Source organism: Peromyscus maniculatus, chromosome 1 (genome assembly GCF_049852395.1).
Source record: "Peromyscus maniculatus bairdii isolate BWxNUB_F1_BW_parent chromosome 1, HU_Pman_BW_mat_3.1, whole genome shotgun sequence".
Lineage (NCBI taxonomy): Eukaryota > Metazoa > Chordata > Mammalia > Rodentia > Cricetidae > Peromyscus > Peromyscus maniculatus.
Genome location: NC_134852.1, coordinates 128,728,903 through 128,747,591, shown reverse-complemented (window position 1 = coordinate 128,747,591; position 18,689 = coordinate 128,728,903). Strand labels below are relative to the sequence as shown.

The following is an 18,689-nucleotide window of genomic DNA, read 5'->3' as shown; positions in this document are numbered from 1 at the left end:
GCACCAAGTCCCATCCCTAGCCAAGGACTTTGGCAACTGATAGTAGCTGAGAGAGGGAAAGATGGTTTTAAGAGCATAGCCTCCAGCGCAGTGGTGGCGCACGCCTTTAATCCCAGCACTGGTGAGACAGAGGCAGGCCATCTCTGTGAGTTCAAGGTCAGCCTGGTCTACAGAGCTAGTCCCAGGATAGCCAAGGCTACACAAAGAAACTGTCTCAGAGAAATAAAAAGAGAAAAAGAAAGTAATTCTGGTGGCTGGAGAGATGGCTCAGAGGTTAAGAGCACTGACTGCTCTTCCTGAGTTCAATTCCCAGCAACCACATGGTGACTCACAACCGTCTGTAATGGGACCTAATGCCCTCTTCTGGCAGGCAGGTGTACATGCAGACAGCACTTACACATAAATAGAGAATTTAAAAAGTGGAGCCTCTTGTACTGGCTGGTTTTGTGTGTCAACTTGACACAAGCTAGAGTCATCAGAGAGGAAGGAGCCTCAGCTGAGGAAATGCCTCCATGAGATCCAGCTGTAAGGCATTTTCTCAATTAGTGATCAATAGGGGAGGGCCCAGCCCATGATGGGTGAAGCCATCCCTGGGCTGGTGATCCTGGGTTCTACAAGAAAGCAGGCTGAGGAAGCCAGTAAGCAGCATCCTTCCATGGCCTCTGCATCAGCTCCTGCCTTCAGGATCCAGCCGTTTGAGTTCCTGTCCTGACTTCCTTCAGTGATGAAAGCAATGCGGAAGTGTGAGCAAACTGAATAAACCCTTTCCTCCCCAGCTTGCTTTATGGTCGTGGTGTTTTATTGCAGTAATAGAAACCCGAACTAAGACAACCCCTGATAAGTCCATCACACATCCAAGAATATATGGGCAGCACAAACTGGATGTGATATGTTTAAAAACACACACACACACACACACACACACACACACACACACACACATAAAACTAAAAAAGAGTCACAAAAGTGGGTAGGTAATTAAAGGGCGGGGGATGAATACAACCAAAACACATCACGTGAAATTCTTACAGAATTTAGAAAATTATATATATTTAAAAAATGAGTAAGTAAAATAAAATCAGTTTTTAAAGAAGGCCTTCTTAACAGAAAACTGATAAGCTGAGTGAAAAAAGGCAAGAGGTTTTTGTTGTTGTTTTTGTTTTTCAAGACAGGGTTTCTCTGTGTAATTTTGGTGCCCATCCTGGATCTTGCTCTGTAGACCAGGCTGGCCTTGAACTCACAGAGATCCACTCTGCCTCCCGAGTGCTGGGATTAAAAGCGTGCGCCACCACTGCCCAGTGCAAGTTTTCTTGAGTCATACTCATTTCAAATGGAAACTGTGCAAACAGTCAACTAGCAAAGCATGGTGTCTGGGGGCAGAGTGGTGAGAAAAATGTGGAATAAGCTGGCATCGGGATTGTTTCTTGCCATCAAACCCGAACAGGTGATGGAGGCTTTCAAATAAATCTAATCAGTGAGCAGGCACACCTACTGGGTTTCAGAAAGGCAGTTTATAGCCTCGAAGCAAATGGGATAAATTGTCATTGAAATCGAATAGCCATTCATCACAGCAATAAAAGGGAGATTTTAAAAGCCCACAGTGCAGACTGGATGATCCGTCCCATGCCCTACTCCTCCTGCAGCTGGTGAAGAGACCTGACAAACAGCTGGAAGGATTGAGGGTGGTGCCTGCCCACTCTACCTAGGCACAGCAGAGAGCATTTGAAAAGGCTCAAAGAGGGCTGAGGGGTGGCTCAGTTGGTAAAGTACTCGCCTTGCAAGCACAAGGACCTGAGTTCCATCCCCAGGACCGACTTTTAAAAGCCATGTGTGGTGGTATAGTTGCTGGAGTGGCAGAGCGGATTAGGATTCCTAGGACTCACTAGTCAGTCATTCTGTCCTGCTTGGCAAGCTCCAGAGACTGTCAGTATATGTGCAAACACTTATGTAAAACAGAGAGACAGAGACAGAGAGAGAGAGAGAGAGAGAGAGAAGGATGCAAAGAGAAAGCCCTTGCTGATTCAGAGGAACATGTCTGAAATCAACCTCTAGCTTTTGCCCTCCATTACACCCACACAACTGTGACCATAAAGGGTTGGAGATCGGAAGAGTGCTTTGACATCAGACATGGAGATACAGTTTGGAGTTCGCCCAGCTGGTTTTCAGTCTTGCTTTGGTCCAGTATTTCCTCACTATGTTCCCTTCCTCCATTTTGGAACAGTAATGTATATCCTGTTCCATTATATGCGGGAAGTATGTGATCTGCTTTTTTATTTTGATTTTAGAGGGGATTACAATTAAGAGATTTCATGAGTCTCAGAAGAGACTTTGAACTTTGGAATTAAACAAGTTTGAGACTTTTACAGACTGGGGACTTTTGAGGTTGGATTAAATACATTTTGCTTTGTTAATGACTATAAGCCTGGGTGCGGGGGTGGGGGGTGTCAGAGAATGAAATGTGGTAGTTTGAATAAAAATGGCTCCCACAGGCCCATAGGGGGTGCACTATTAGAAGACGTGGCTTTGTTGGAGGAAGTGTGTACCAAGGGGGAGGGGCTTTGAGGTCTCAAATGCTCAAGGCAGGTTTAATGTAGCATTCACTTCCTGCTGCCTGCCAATGCAGATGTAGAACTCTCAGCTACCTCTCCAGCACCATATCTGCCTGCACACCACCATGTTTCCTGCCATGATGACAATGGACTAAACCTCCGAACTGTAAGCCAGCTTCATTAAATGTTGCCTTTGTAAGAGTTGCCGTGGTCATGGTGTCTCTTCTCAGCAATAAAACCCTACCTAAGACACCAAGTAAGATAAGCAAATATGCTGGCTTTTGCACACATGTGCCCACACACCTGTGACCATATAAGCAAGCACACATACATACCACACACAGAGACATACACAAAAACATTTCCGCTGAAGCCCAGTGAACAGCTACATAGCACCTCTACCAAGGAGTCTTCAGCAGCCTCTCCATTATGTCCTCTCCAATACAGACCAAATGAAGCAGCAAGCTCAGAGACTCCCTGAAGCCACAGTATGTGTCCAGAATCACACTGCAGACACTCCTGACTTACGCCCCAAGGAACCCAACAGTAAGTTGGAGATGCTGTGAAGCAAATGGATGAACGTCCAAAGCGTCTCACTCCTCAGTACAGCAAACGCTGTTTGTGCTCGCTGCTTCCCTGGTAGCCATGGGGCCGACAGGGAGAATATGGTACCATCTTTAGGCTGGAAAAATGTTAACATTCAATTCTCAAAATCCATACTCTGAAATGATTCTCCCAAATGCATGTAGCTCCTGCACCCTCATCAAGTCAAAACACAGTAATGTGGAACTCCTGGAAAGAAGCAGTGTCTGCTAAGACTGATTGATTAGAACTGTAGTGATTGGAATGTTTCAGGTCCAGAGGCTAACGACCTTATCTTGGGCTAGTTCTAGCCTCCTGGAGCAGCACCGTTCCTCACCCACTTGTGTGTCAGAACTAACATCCTGTGGCTAACATATAAAACCCTTTTGGAATCTATTAATTTATTAGACCAGTAGCTTCTGCCAACTTAGAAGCTAAGACTGTCATCAAATAGCATCTGAGGCCTATGGAAAAGCTTCCCCCATCTTTCTGTAAACACCTCTCTGAGGTATCCACCAATGTATTTTAAACTTGCCTTGACTCATGACTTTCTTTGTTCTTCAAAACTATAAAGATTCATGAAACTGCTTCAGCATCGGAACATGGAATTTCTAAGTTAGGGGAGACCTAAATCTGTGTTCCCAGGCTGCGGTGGTCACTCAAATTTGGCTCCAGAATAGTCGTATTTCCCTTTAAAGTGAGAGTTATGAGTCATTTGTTTGTTTGGGTAGACAGTAAATTGGATCACAAGCACCACCCGCATTTTATTTTTACTTTAACGTACAGTGACTTTTGTTTTTAATGTGTGGGTGCTGTTTGGGGTCCCCCCCCCAAAAGGCCTGTGTGTTCGAGGCTTGCTTCCCAGCTGGTGCTGCTGTGAGTAGTTAGTGGAGCCTCTAAGAGGTAGAGCCCAATAGGAGGTCCTGGGTCACTGGGGGAGGGGTGTCCTTAAAGGAGACACTAGCCTCCAGCTCCTCCTCCTTCTCTTTGGCTTCCTTGCCTGGATGGTGGCCACAAGCTGAAAGCAACAGACTCAGTGATCAGACTGGAGTTTCCAAAACTGTGAGCCAAATAAACTTTTCCTCTTTGTAAGCTGATCAGCTCAGGTATTTGTTACAGTAACAGGAAGTTGACAAGCACAGTAGTTTTATCATTAGCATAGGGTGAAAAGGCTAGACCAATACCATGACAGGCTCCTAATAACTCAGTTAAGAACTAGGTCTCAGCTCCTGCCTCTTGAAACTAAACAAGACAGTTTCTGAGGAAGACAGAACACAGGGCAATCAATCACCAATGCCCCCGCTCCCCGCCCCCCCCCCCAGCAAGGATGAGAGGAACTCCATGTACCTGGCCTGGGCCAACCCCCCAGGGTACCTCAAGGTAATAGCCAAATTAGGACAAGGCCTAGGACTTGTCCAGACTTGCCCAAAAATGGAAAAGCTGTAGCCTTAGCCAACCCCTGCTAGCTCTAACCAACTAGAAATGTGTTAATATGATTGCCATTTGCTTAAGCCAATTGTAGATAGAAGGACCTACCTGCCTTAGAATTCTTTCAACTATTTATAAAAGGAGCCTGTGAGCTTCTTTCAGGGTGGCCGTTTTGCCTTTGAGTTGGATGTGTGGCCCCAACACGCTGGCACCATTACTCTGGAGATAATAAATGCTTTTGTCGGTTGCATATGTAGATGGTGGTCATTTGTGGGATTTCACCAGGGTCCCTACATCAGCACCACCCAAAACTCCTTGTTGCCCTCTACAGCAACTTTCTCCTAGATCCCTTAGTCACAGTGACCCGTTCTCTGCTCACACAGCTTCACCTTTACCAAAATGTTGTATAAATGGAATCCTATAATATGCTGCCCTTTGAGACTGGCTCCGTTCACTCTGCCTAATCTAAATAGAATTTAAAATATAGGGAGCTAGAGAGATGGCTTCCTGGTTAAGAATACTTGTTACTCTCCCAGAGGACTTAAGTTCTGCTCCCACCACCCACATCAGGCTGCTTTACAAGTGCCTACAACTCCAGCTCCAGGGAATCTTGACTCCATCTTCTGGTCTCTTGGGACACCCACAAGAACAGGCACACACCCACACATAGACATGCACATACACAAATAAGTAATGAACCTTTTTTTTTAAATATATGATTTTGTTTTCCTTGAACACACACATGCATAGAAACATGGAAACTATGTAACTAAATCTGGTGCCAAGCTGTGTCCACACACAGCGAACTGTAACCTGCCTGGACAGGGTATTCTTGTAACAAGTAGTCACACCTCTGCCAACCACAGCAGCTGAGTTTTCAGCTGCTTACACGCTACAAACTGGTCAGATCTATCCAAATACAGGAAACCGTGAACTTGAACATCCCTGGCAATCTTTGAGAGTCTCTTTCCTTATTTTATCTGCCCACTGACTGATGTTTCCTAAACCGTTGCTCATTCATATGGCTGCGTGATTCCAGAATCTTTCCTTTCTCAAACTCTGAGAAATTGAATGTGTCTGAAGCTGGAGCTGCGATGTACTTACCTCTCGTGCCCAAGGCCTGCTCCAGCTACCGCACCAAAAACTAAACTAAAATAAAGGTTTTTCTTTTAACGTCATGCATACAATGTGCAGTCTGTTAGATCTCAAACCCCCGGGACAAATGGCTGAGGTACCTATTAACATATCAAAGCGAGTTCTGGAACTTGAAGTGAGGCCAAATATGGAGGGTAGCAGAAGCCAGTAGAAACAAATGATCCGTTACATACCTTAGGAGAGTCAGATCAGCAGCTGCTGAGTCCCTTGGATGGGAGCTCATTTATGCCACTCCTGAGGTTTGGGCACCAGATAAATGAAAAAAAGAAATAAAAAGGAGGACATGACTGTTCCTAGGAATGACGGAGGAGAACATTTATTGTAGATGTGAGCAAGAGCATAGCCAGAGGCATCTGGAAGGGTCCAGAGTGAACATGACCCTGAGGAAGTGGGGAGGGCAGAGCAGGGAGGCCAGGAGCCTAAGGAGACCGTGAGAGAACCTGGAACCAAGGGAGCAGGAGGCCAAGAGACCAAAAGGGCTGAAAAGGGCCCTGTAGCCCAAATGGCTGGATTATATAGGGAAGAGTAGCTGAGGGAAGTGAAAACCCCTCCCATCCCCGGGTTGGAGAAGTTCAGGGTAGGGGGCAGGGTGTGCCAGCCAGGAGGGCCCTGTAACAGGGACTGAGGGATGCTGGGAGAACCTGGTGTCCAGAGTCTGCTTTGATATGTTAATAGGTTAGCCATTTGTTCCGGGTTTGAGACCTAACATTGTCAACCATATTTGTAAACAAATTATACACATCCTCCATTGACAGTAGACAGCAGTTATAGGTTGAGGGCAGACCTCAGTTGTAATACCCAGCATGTGCAAAGCCCTGAGTTCCATCGCCATTCCAGACACACAAGGATTTCTGTTACATCTATTAAGTGATATGAATAAATAAAGAGCATGTATGGCAAAAGACAGGACCAAAAATGATGAAGAGGAGGAATGCAAATGACTGAAGTTGGAAACCATGGTTTATATGCTGTACAATAATTGTACACACACACACACACACACACACACTACATAAATACAGAATGCCAAGTTGGTTAGGATAAGAATTGTTGGAAAGGAAAATGGAAAAGGAATTCAAAGAGAAGAAATCAGCAGAGTTCACTTGTAATCCCAATACTCAGGAGGCTGAGGCAGGGGGATCACCATAAGTGAATTCAAGGCCAGCCTAGGCTACATAGTGAAACCCTATCAGAAAGAGGAGGGGGGCATAGGAGAAAAGGAGGGAGAGAAGGAAGGAAGCAAGGAATGAAGGAAGCAAGAAAAGCAGGAAGGAAGGAAGGAAGGAAGGAAGGAAGGAAGGAAGGAAGGAAGGAAGGAAGGAAGGAAGGAAGGAAGGAAGGAAGAAGAAAAGCTACATAGCATGACCCTGTCTTAAAGGAGTGTCGGGGCTGGATAAGATGGTTCAGTGCATAAAGATGCCTGCCACCAAGCCAGATGACCTGAGTTCAATCCCTGGGACTCACATGATAGGAGGAGAGAACAAACTCCCAAAGTTGTTCTCTGACCTCCACATTTGTGCCACAGCTGTATAAATAGATATATAAATGTGATCTAAAAATGTATATGTGTATATATGTACACACACACATACATACATTTCAAATAAACTCATTGCAATTTTGTTTTTTAACAGAAGCCTGGAATAATCACTGGCTTCTGAATTGGGGTATCCTGTGGGACTGAGTCCTTAACCTGGGGATGCTGGACTAACTTGAGGTAGAAAATACTGGAATTTAATTCAACTATGGGCCAGCTAGGATAGGCTAATTGGCCAGTACTGAAAAGCCTTGTACCGCCAAGCCTATGAGTCTCTCTCTGTTGAGATATAGTAGAGTTTGCACTTCCCAGAGCCCAGCTCTCTTTGGGCCTCCCCTTCCGAGGCTAGCTCCCAGGCATCAACAAAGGTGTCAGGCTGTTACTAAAACATTGGGAGAAGCTAGGCCTGGCACTGAGCCTAAATCCTTAAACCTTACACAAACTCTGACCCTCCCTAGGGAGAACTTTCTTCCCCCTTCCTGTCACAGGGTAAGCTGCAGTCTCCTACAGGTGCCCTGAGTAAATACCTGGACAGGTCCCCTGGCACCCAGTGCTTCCTTCTTTGAAGTCCCAGCTAGGTCCATCATGACTACAAGGAACACTGCTTTCCGGGAACTCCCCTGTGGCTACTTTTGGAGTGGCACCAACCATTGCTTTGGCAGAGGAGGCACAGGAGAAAACTGTTTCCCCAACATTCAAGAAACATAAAACTCTTAAGAGCCACAGTCCATGAAGGTAATGTCTAGAAGCCTAGGAGTGAGACAGGGGAACTTAGAAGTGTTGAGGTGTCCATGTGCTCAATTTATGAGGTGGGGTGTTTGAACTGTAAGTACCAGGCAACTGCATTCAGCTAGGGGAATATCTGTCAAAGCCCGGCAGACTTGAATGCCAGCGAGTGTGCCTGTGTGTGTGTGTGTGTGTGTGTGTGTGTGTGTGTGTGTGTGTGATAGTTGAGTTCAATTGTCAGCCTGATGGGATCTAGCATCACTTGGGAGACAAACCTCTGGGCAGGTCTGAGAAGCAGTTTCTAGATTAGGTTAGCAGAGGTGGGCAAACCCACCCTAACTGTGGGAGATACAATCCCATGGGCTGGATTCCCACTCTGAATAAAGGGAATGGAACTGAACACCAGCCTTCATCATTTCTGCCCTCTGTATGCACGTGAGGTAATCAGCTGTCTCCGGCTTCTGCTGCCAAGATTTCCCCACCACAATGGACCACACCCTCAAACTGAGAGTCAAAATAAACGCCCCCTTCCTTAAATTGCTTTTGTTAGAGTAATGAGAAAAGGAACTGCTGGGTATGGTGGTACACACTTTCAAACCCAGTGCTTGAGAGGCAGAGGCAGGAGGATGCTGTGGAACAATCCTTTTCGACGCTATGAATATGTTTTACTCTCATTGGTTAATAAAAAGCTGACAGGTGGGTAGCTGGGCAGGAAGTTGGGTGGGAAAGCCAAACTGAGAATGATGAGAAGAAGGAGGGCAGAGTCAAGAGATGTGCCAGCCAGCCACTCAGGGAGCAAGATGTGCTAGAGGACAGGTTAAAACCATGAGAGACATGGCAATACAGAGATTAATAGAAGTGGGTTAATTTGAATGTAAAAGTTAGCTAGTAACAAGCCTGAGCTATTGGCAGAGCAGTTACAGTTCATATTCAGCCTCTGAGTCAGTTATTTGGGACCGGGCAGTCGGGAAAGGAAACATTGGTTTACAGGCGGACCTCTGTGAGTTCAAGGCCAGCCTGGCCTACATTAAGAATTCCAGGAGAGCCAAGGTGACATAGAAAGACCCTGTCTCAAAAAACTGGAGAGAGAGAGAGAGAGAGAGAGAGAGAGAGAGAGAGAGAGAGAGAGAGAGAGAACTAATACAGAATGCTGTTGGCATCTGTGGAATTCAACACTCAACATCTCACAGCACACAAACTTTTCCTGATTGAACATCTCAATAGTGTGAAAGTTGAGATGTCATGATCCATAGCTGCATAAGGAAAAAATAATAAACAAAACTGGAAGGGGACCAAATGGGAGGAGGAGGGGACAGGAGACAACGTAGGTGAGCTGGACTCCTGAGCCCTCAGAACAGAGTCCATGAAGGACAGCTGCAGGGACTAAGCACCTGCACCTAAGCACGGAATGTTTCCACAATAACCAATGAGACACAGACCCCATAGGGCTAAAGGTGGCTACCATGGTAACCAGAAACAGATAAGATGAGGTTATCTCCCATGTGACCAAACGATGTGCAAGGTTTGGCGTAGAAGTTACAAGAAGAAAGTGTTTAATTTTTATTATCTCCTTTGTATTATTTGAAATTGTGTGTGTGTGTGTGTGTCTGTCTGTCTGTGTGTGTGTGTGTGTGTCTGTGTCTGGATGTGTGGGTGCCTGTGTCTGGTCTGTGTGTGTGTCTGTGTCTGGTCTGTGTGTGTGCCTGTGTCTGGATGTGTAGGTGCCTGTGTCTGGTCTATGTGTGTGTCTGGTCTGTGTGTGTACCTGTGTCTGGATGTGTGGGTGCCTGTGTCTGGTCTGTGTGTGTGTCTGTGTCTGGTCTGTGTGTGTGTCTGTGTCTGGATGTGTGGGTGCCTGTGTCTGGACGTGTGGGTGCCTGTGTCTGGATGTGTGGGTGTCTGTGTCTGGTCTGTGTGTGTGCCTGTGTCTGGATGTGTGGGTGCCTGTGTCTGGATGTGTGTGTGTCTGTGTCTGGATGTGTGGGTGCCTGTGTCTGGATGTGTGGGTGCCTGTGGAGGCCATTGTCCACCTTGTTATTTGAGACAAGGTCTTTCACTGAGGTGGCACTCACATAGGTGAGGCTGCTGGCAAGACCCACCTGCTCTGCCTCCCCACATTGGTGTCCCCCACACACTAGTATGCTTAGCTTTAAAAACAAAACAAAAAGACTCGTGTGTGTGTGTGTGTGTGTGTGTGTGTGTGTGTGTGTGTGTATGCCTGAGTGTATACACACACACACTCAGAAGTTAGAAGGGCCATCTGGAGTTACAGATGGATGTGGGCTGTCAAGTGGGTGCTGAGAACGAAACCCTGGTCCTCCGCAAGAGCAGTGAGAGTCCTTAACCACTGAATCATCTCTCTAGCCCAATGCCCACCTTTCCCCATGGCTTTGGGGGCTGAACTTCAGTGCGCATGCTTACAAAGCAAGGACTTGACCAACTGAACAATCTTCCTGGCCCTGAAATTGTTTTTGGCAGTAAGTACCTCTTACAGCTTATGAAACTAAAGAATGGGATGTCCAAAATCCAAATGAAACCAATACAGATTCCCTCAGTTAATTTTCTCATCTCTGGGACAAAATACTTGACGGAATCAACCTCATGAAGAAAGGCTGTATCCGGGGCCCATGGTTTCAGGAACTTTCAGTCCATCCTGGTGGGGAGGCATGACTTCTGGAACAGTCTGAGTCGCAGGAGTTTTGCTGTGCAATCTGTTCACACCTTGGTGGTTCAGGAAGCAGAGAAAAGAGGACCAGAAGGCGGGTGGGGCTACCACCCTCCAGGCCCAGCCCAGGGACCCCTCTCTACCAGCAGGCCCCACCACCAAAGTCACCAGCAGCTGGGACTCATGTGTTCAAGCCCACCAACCTCTTGGGGACTTTTCAGATCAAGTCACTCCAGATTCCATGAGCAAAACATTGAAGATTCAACAAAGAAAGCATAGTCTGCCTTCGACTTCAATAGCTCAGCTCCATACAGATGCAGACGAGACCCTGTGGTCTGTGTGTCCCCTCCCCACTGGAAAGACAGTCCTTTAGGCAAATCCACCTCTGGGAGGCAGCCCCCTCCTCCCTTCATTTACCTCTGGGAGACAGCCCCCCTCCCCTCATTTAAAGGCCATCCCTCTGATCACTCTGCTTATAACTCAAGATTCTACCAAAGAAGAAATTCCATCTTCATTATGGAAAAATCACTTTTCTATATTTTTTTTGCATTTAATGTGGATGCTAATAATAGTCATTAGAGGCCTCTAAGTCTTCTTGTAAATTACAAACATAACGCTGTTTTTTCTTTTCTTTTAAATGATGATCAGACTAAAAAAAAAAAAACCACAGGAAGTGGAATTGTTTGGTCTAGCATTCATAACAACATGGAAATCCTGCATTCCTTCATAGCAGTTTCTTTCCAGAAATGGCCCTTCCTAGTGATTAGCAGCTGGCGTGACCTCTGCGGACATTGAACCTAAGGACTACAAATGACCTCAGCAGTAACACGGTCTCATCACCTCATTCTGGGAAACCGGGGCAGAAATATCCAGCAGGTGACTCACTGGCCTCGGATGGCATTATACCATCCACTTGAACCTGCCGGAGGACCTTTCCCGATAGCACATCCCGACTGCATGTGCCCACAGGGAGGGGCGCTGGAGGACACCGGGTCTTTTGAGACAGGGTCTTTCACTGAACCTGGCGCTGGGCTGATGGCCCGTAGTCCTCCTGTCTGCCCCCGATGGCGCTGCAGTTGTAGGAGCCCACAACCACGTCTGGCTTTGCCATGGGTGATGATCTTTACGCTTGCACGGTGCTCTTGTCCACTGAGCCGTCTCCCTAGGCCTCTCTCTTCTTTTCTCTCTCCTTCTCCCTTCCTTCTGTTTCTCTCTCTGATTTTAGAAACAAAGTCTTGCTCCGTAGTCTCAAAATTGAAATCCTCCTGCCTCAGTCTCCCAAGCACTGGGATCACAGGTGTGTACTTCCACGCTAGGCCCCAATCCTGCCCTTGGCATCCATTCCCAGAGAGCAATTCTCCTCCCCCCCCCCCCCCCAGTTCACACAGATCCTACTCAGAGTAACACCAGCATCGACAAAGACGGAACCACGCGCTGAGGGCTTGCCTGTGTGTCCACACTGGACCAAGCTCTGCAGTCTCAGCAACCGAAACGTCAAGCCTCCTGGGGAGGTTTGGCTCTCCCATCTGTGATGCTATTGAGGCCAAATAGGTTGTGAAATTTGCTCAAGGTTGCACAGCCAAACAGAAGCAGGGTGGGATGTAACCCCAGGGCCTCTCTGCCCAAAGACCTGAAACTTTGGTTACCACCATCAAGAGCATCATTAATGTTAGCAGAGGAAGAAGAGCAAAAGAGGAAGGGTGAGGAGGTAGCAGAGGTCATGGAGACACTCCTGGGTGTCTATAATACTCCATATACTCTTATCAGCTCTGATATTTTCCTTATAGAGGTGTGGGCTCATAGCATCTTACCCATTCAGCAGATGGGGAAATCAAGGCCAGTAGGGAACAGTAATTTACCAAAATACAGTTAAGACCAGGAAAGCCTACATTCTAACTAGGTAGGAGGTAGCTGGAGCACATATGGTCCTAACCAGAGTGCTCTCGACTTCTACCTCGACATGCGCATTCTTTTGGCTAACACGTTCACCGTGTGCATTTTCTGCACTCACACCCAGGAATAAGCCACAGGGCAGCCCTGTGTGTTTCTTCTCCCCGACACGTCCCCAGCCATCCTCTTTACTTCTGTAACGTCCTTCCCTGTCCCTGTCTCAGCTTGTCTGTCTGTCCTGCAGAAACGTCCTAATAATTTCCCTCCGCACTCTGATCAGAGCTGGCCTGGGTCTGTTGTGTGGCTCGCTCGGGCATTTCTATCCAGGGACTTGTTTCCAGGAAGAGAGCTCAGCTACAGAGATGCTTGCCCAGCCAGCACTGCCTCTGGGAAGGGGACTGCCTAGGCAGACATAAAGGAAAAGGAAGCAGACACTTCCTTCTTCTAAAATAACCGGTTAGGGCTCATCTCTTTCAGCCCAGGTCCAGGTCCCTATGCACACTGCATGCCTGCCTCGCGGTTGGTCTCCTTCACTCAGTCGGCTGCCACTCAGCTGGTGGCAGAGGCAGGGGGAACTGTTGACCCAGCTTGTGAAAGTTTTACAAAGGCCCTTCATTATCAGCTGTCCCCTCCCTGCCAGTGAAGAACCAAGACTCACCTGCTGTAGCACAGACCTCCTTCCTATCCCAGCGTCTGGGGCTTGTCAAGGCGCTAGCTAGCTCACCAGGACTCTAAATCCTCTGCTTTCTTCCTGAGCCTGGGCTCCTCCCCTGTTGTCCTTTTGGCATCAAGACAATAAAAAGAGCAAAGTCCTTTTACCTCAGTATTTTATTTCTTAGACACCATAAGGAAGTGTTCGGGTTTCCCCCCACCTGGAGTGTCATGGAGGTGTGGGAAGAGGCTGAACCATGGGTCCCTTGGAGCATGCTGGTAGAACCTGGGACACTGTGTTCTGCAGCCAGCTCCCTCCCCCTGAGCAGTGCCTTGCAGTCACTGTGGACATGCCTGACATCTCAAGGCAGGCAGCTCAGAATTCAAGTCCTGATGACTCTTACTCTTCACCTTCTCCCAGCCTCAGCTTTACCCTCCTCATCTGAGAAATGGAAGCAAAATCCCCTCCACCTCCTCAGTGTTGGCATCACCAGAGACAAATGGGACTTTTGTACAACTCAGTTCATTTCTAGCCACACAAGACTCAACCTTCCAGAGAGAAACCCCGGCTATTCGGACACTCAGCCTTCACCCAATGCTGCCTCTAAGAAGGAAACATTCAAAAGGAAGGAAAGAGACAGGTCAGTGGCACAAGTCTGAACTAGCACTGGAGAGGTTGAGGCAGGAGGGTGTCAAGTATGAAGTCAGCCTAGAAAACAGTGAGGCAGACCCTGTCTTATAAAGGGAGGACGGGAGAGAGAGGAGGATGGGGGATGGGGCTTACACTTCCTGTTCCCAGCTTGCAATACTGGCACCCACATTAAAATGCAAAGTAGGGCTAGGACTGTGGCACAGTTGGAGAGGGCTAACTAGCATGCACAAGACCCTGGGTTCCATCCCCAGTGCCAGGTAGACGGGGCGTGTGCACCCCTGTGACCCCAGAACTCAGCATAAGGATCTGAAGTTCAAGGTCCCCTCAGCTACACAGTGAGTTTAAGGCCAGACTGTGATTGATACAGGAGTCCCTGTCTCAGAAACAAACAGTAAAAACACAATTATTAAGGAAATTAAAAATAAATTTGTGGGTCTGGAGAGATGGCTCAGTGGTTAAGAACATTTGTTGCTATTGCAGAGAATGAGATTGGATTCCCACACCCACTTCAGGTAACTGCCCCGTAACTCAGCTCTTGAAGATCCAACACCCTCCAGGGGCCCTGCACTAATGGGTACATACCCCCACACACATACTCATAATTAAAAATAAAAATGAAATATTGGGGGCACACCCTTTAGTCCCAGCACTCAAGAGGCAGAGGCAGAGGCAGAGGCAGGCAGGCCTCTATGAGTTCAAGTCCAGCCTGGTGTACATAGCAAATTCAGCCAGGGCTACAAAGTGATACTCTGTCGCCAAAATAAAATAAAATCTTAAAAATAAGTAAAGTTCACATTTTAAATGCAAAGTGGTGATTTTCTAAAGGTAAGACGGGAATTTTATTTTTTACAAATTGAGAAAAGGCCTTAAAATGAGAGGGAATAGAAGATGGTCCCCAAGAAGATGACTTGGTTTGCTTCAAGAAATGTCCTGGGGCAGGGATAGGTCCCCAGGGGCCAAGGCCCCAGGAACACGGGGACTGGTGGTTTTGTCTGCAGAGGGTGGGTAGGAAGTACATGGAAAATGGTCCTTGAGCGGTTGTGAGGCAGGCTCTCCTGACTTCTGCAGTTTCAGCATTTGGGTGCCTTGGACATCGTGGGGTGCTTAGCAGCATCTCAGCCCTTTCCTCATTCCACCCTAGAGACACCCCAAGTCAACCACACCCACAAGCCCCGCCCGATTTCTCTCTTCTAGAAACCATCCATGGAGCCTGGGACTCTGCCCTAGACATTGTGCGAGGTTTCTTGTGTTGTCTGCAGGTGCACCTGGCAGCAGTGATCGCTCTGGGCGACTAGAGACAGGCGGGGCAAATGGTGGGGGAGGGGCGCGTTTCACTGTTGGCTTAGATACCGGTGGGGTTTTAAACCCTGTGGCTGTATAACTGTCTCAAGAAAGAAAATAGATCTTGAAGATATTCTCTTACATGCTGTAGTTTGGACAGTACTACCCCGCTTCTGTTGCCACAGAAAGCCAGAGCTGCAGTTGGGGTGCAGAGGTTGTCTGGCCCCCTAGCTCCCAGATCCCCGCAACACCGGGCTTTCTCGTACCCCACCTACGTGGCTCCCAGCTCCCGTGTCACAGCTGCTACCCATGGCCACTGTGCGGGCCCCTCACCTCCACGCAGTGCCTCTCTCACTCATGCTGTGTTCCAGTTGGCGATGAGGACCCTGGCGATGAGGACCGTGGACTGTGCACAGGCGGTGTGTCGTCCTGCTATCCAGAGACCCGCCACAGTATCCTTGGCATCCAGCCGGTCCCTGCGGGTGGCGTCTCTGGGCAACTGCTGGTCCCGGTGTGCAAGCACTACCTACTGTCTCCTACAAAAACCTCACCCTCCGCCTGGCAGCTGCCACACACCATGGAGTCCCCTGGGGAAGCAGGAGGCATTGGGCTGGAGCGGCTAGCTCCAAAGGGCTGCGTGATCCTAAAGAAATGCAAAGTGAATCATTAGATCTCAGGACTGCATAGAATCCCAACCAAGCCGGGCCAGGCGCCTCAGTGGAAGATAGTATGGGGAGTCCTCCAATACTGAAATAATAGTGGGGTGTCATCCAGCAACCTGTTTCTGGGATATCCCCCATACTCCAGAGGGACCTCCAAATATATGCACATCTCTGGTCTTCCCAGCACTTTTGTTTGTTTGTTTGGTTGGTTTTCTGGGTTTTTTGGAGACAGGGTTTCTTTGCGTAGTTTTGGTGCCTGTCCTGGATCTCACTCTGTAGACCAGGCTGGCCTCGAACTCACAGAGATCCGCCTGGCTCTGCCTCCCAAGTGCCGCCCAGCCCTGGCACTATTTTTAACAGAAGCAAACTCAAATGTCCACCCATGATGAACAAGGAAAAGTGGCCAGGACGGTGACCTAGCCTGTCATTCGAGCAGGACGATCTTCGGGACAGTCCCCACTATTTAGTGAAACCCTGTCTTAGAAGAGGAAGGAAGTGTCAGCCAGACTGGTGGCCCAGGCTTGTAATCTCAGCACTTGGGAGGTCAAGGCAGGAGGATTGCTGAAAATCCAAAACAGCCAGGGGTAGAGTGAGGGTTTCATAAAACAAAACAGAGAGGCACGCATGTGAGTGTGCATGTGTGTGTGTGCATGCGCATATGTGTGTGTGTTAATTACATTTTACTTATTAGGGGGTAACGGCATTATGTGTGGAGGTCTGAGAACACCATGTAGCAGTCGGTTCTCGTTTTCCATCACGTGGGTCTTTGGCTGGAGCTCAGGCTGTCAAGCTTAGCAGCGCTTTGCCTGCCGAGCTGTCTCATTGGCCCCATGTTGTCAGCTTTTTGAGACAGAGTCTCAAGTAGCCAGGATGCCCTGGCACTCACTATGTAGCTGAAGATAGCCTTGAACCCCTGAAGTGCAGAGACAATAGGCATGCCTCATGCCCAGCTTGTCTTTAACAAGGGATTCTTACACTAGGTGAGATGGGTCTGGCACAGCAGCCCAAATACTCTTTGCTGAACTCACACAGGAAACAACCACAGACAGAAGTGGGAAATGAATGGGGGGGTATGGGGGGGGCAGATAAGAACATTCTGGAGACAAGTTGCACCGTACTGTGGCTCTCCTCCATTAACTGAGTTAAGAAGGATGAGGACATGAAGTTGTATGTCATTTGCTTTTCATTGCTGTTTAAGAAATGTACAGTGGGGGACTGGGGGGGGTGCAACTTACGGGTGCAGTGTTCGCCCAACACACACGGTGCTCCAGGTCTGCCTCAGCACCTCACACAGTGTCCTAGATGTCCCTCTGACTATTGCAGGAGGTATGTGGGGCTTTGGGGATGTCAGCGTCCTGGACGTCTGCTTAAGGAAGTGGTATCTGTTTGCCTGGTTATCTCAGGGATACTAACATCTGGTTCTGAGACCAAGAAGGTCATGACGAGCTGGTGTCAGACATAATTCTTTAACATGCAATCATGGGACTGTAAGATGGCTCAGAGGCTAAAGGCATTTGCTGCCAAGCCTGCCGACCTGAGTTCCACCCACATGGTATAAAGGGAGAAATGCATACCTACCATAAGTTGTCCTCTGATCTCCACACACACTTACACTGTAATAAAAAGTTTTAAATCTGAGCATGTTGTGTTCATTGAATCATTTCTTTCTTTCTTTCTTCTTCTTCTTTTTTTTTTTTTTTTATTGTTGTTGTTTTTTTGAGACAGGGTTTCTCTGTGTAGTTTTGGTGCCTGTCCTGGAGCTCACTCTGTAGACCAGGCTGGCCTGGAATTCACAGAGATCTGCCTGCCTCTGTCACTCGAGTGCTGGGATTAAAGGCGTGCGCCACTGTCGCCGGGCTGGCTAAATCATTTCTTAAATAACCCCATGGCACTTTGCCTTTAATCCTAGCACTCAGGAGGTGAGTTTGAGGATAGCCTGGTCTATAAAAAGATTTCCGGGCCAGTTGGGACCTATGTAGTGAGACCATGTCTCAACAAAACAAAACAAATAAATGCCCTCCAGTTTTCGTACAAATATCTTCATAAAGGCCATCAAGTATGACACTATTTGAAAGGTGGTGTGACTCAGGGTCAAAAAAGAGATTGGACTGGTTGTTTTTCAGGAGGATAAGCTGTGACAGTTCCATAACAGCCAGAGAACAGACTCCCCAGAGACCCAATAGAACTCTGGCCACCTTCGGGAGCAGATACGGTTTTAGTCTGCCCTCTCTGGGGAGGATGGTGTTTACACTCTGCAAAATTGCTTGGCATCAATGTAAACTTTGCAAAGTTCCTTAGGTGGCCTGAAGGAGCCAGTGCCTGCTCTCTGGCGCCCTCTAGTGGCCACCTGCTTCTGGTATGAGGCAGAAAAGGGAGTTAGGCTTCCTCAAGGAAATGAGTTAACCTAGACTAAGAAAGGAGCTAGCCCAGTCTAAGAAAGGGGCTCACTGGTCAAAAGAGCTCAGAATAGGAGCCCACCTGGCACTTGACATCATGCACTCCCTCATGTGACAACTGGTGAATACAGAAACTGAACTGTGTGTAGGGGCACACTGGGTACAGTCCCAGTCACAAGTGAGGCTGAGGCAGGAGGATGGATGGCTTGAGCGCTGAACTTCTGGACTGGCTGGGGAAACATAGTCATATCTTGTCTTAAGTTTAAATACATGCAAATCTAGACACAAAGAGGTAGATTCAAACAGGGGCAAATGGAATTTGCCTAACATTGCCTACCCATCAGTAAACTACGGGGCCAGTGCTGCGGTCTGGGTCTGCTTGACCTCAGGGCCACATGACCTCTGTGGCATGCTATGGATCTGAATGTAATATAATTGGCTAACATGACTGGAGCTCAGACTATATCCGAATTCTACTATTCCACCCATAAGAGAATCATGACTCATGAGGATCC

At 47.9% G+C, this 18,689-nt stretch overlaps 1 protein-coding gene across 2 annotated transcripts in view; it reads right to left on the bottom strand.

Annotated features, from left to right (window-relative positions):
• Tmc5 (transmembrane channel like 5) overlaps positions 1–15,633 on the bottom strand; it is an 89,002-nt gene extending 73,369 nt beyond the window's left edge. Inside the window, exon 1 of one of the 2 annotated variants that reach the window (XM_076550873.1) lies at positions 15,450–15,633. The gene's annotated coding sequence lies outside the window, so the exon portion shown is untranslated. Of the gene's footprint in view, positions 1–13,190; positions 13,384–15,449 lie in introns of those variants that run through there. The other variant, XM_076550872.1, reaches the window with a different exon arrangement.
• Positions 15,634–18,689: the final 3,056 nt, after the last annotated feature.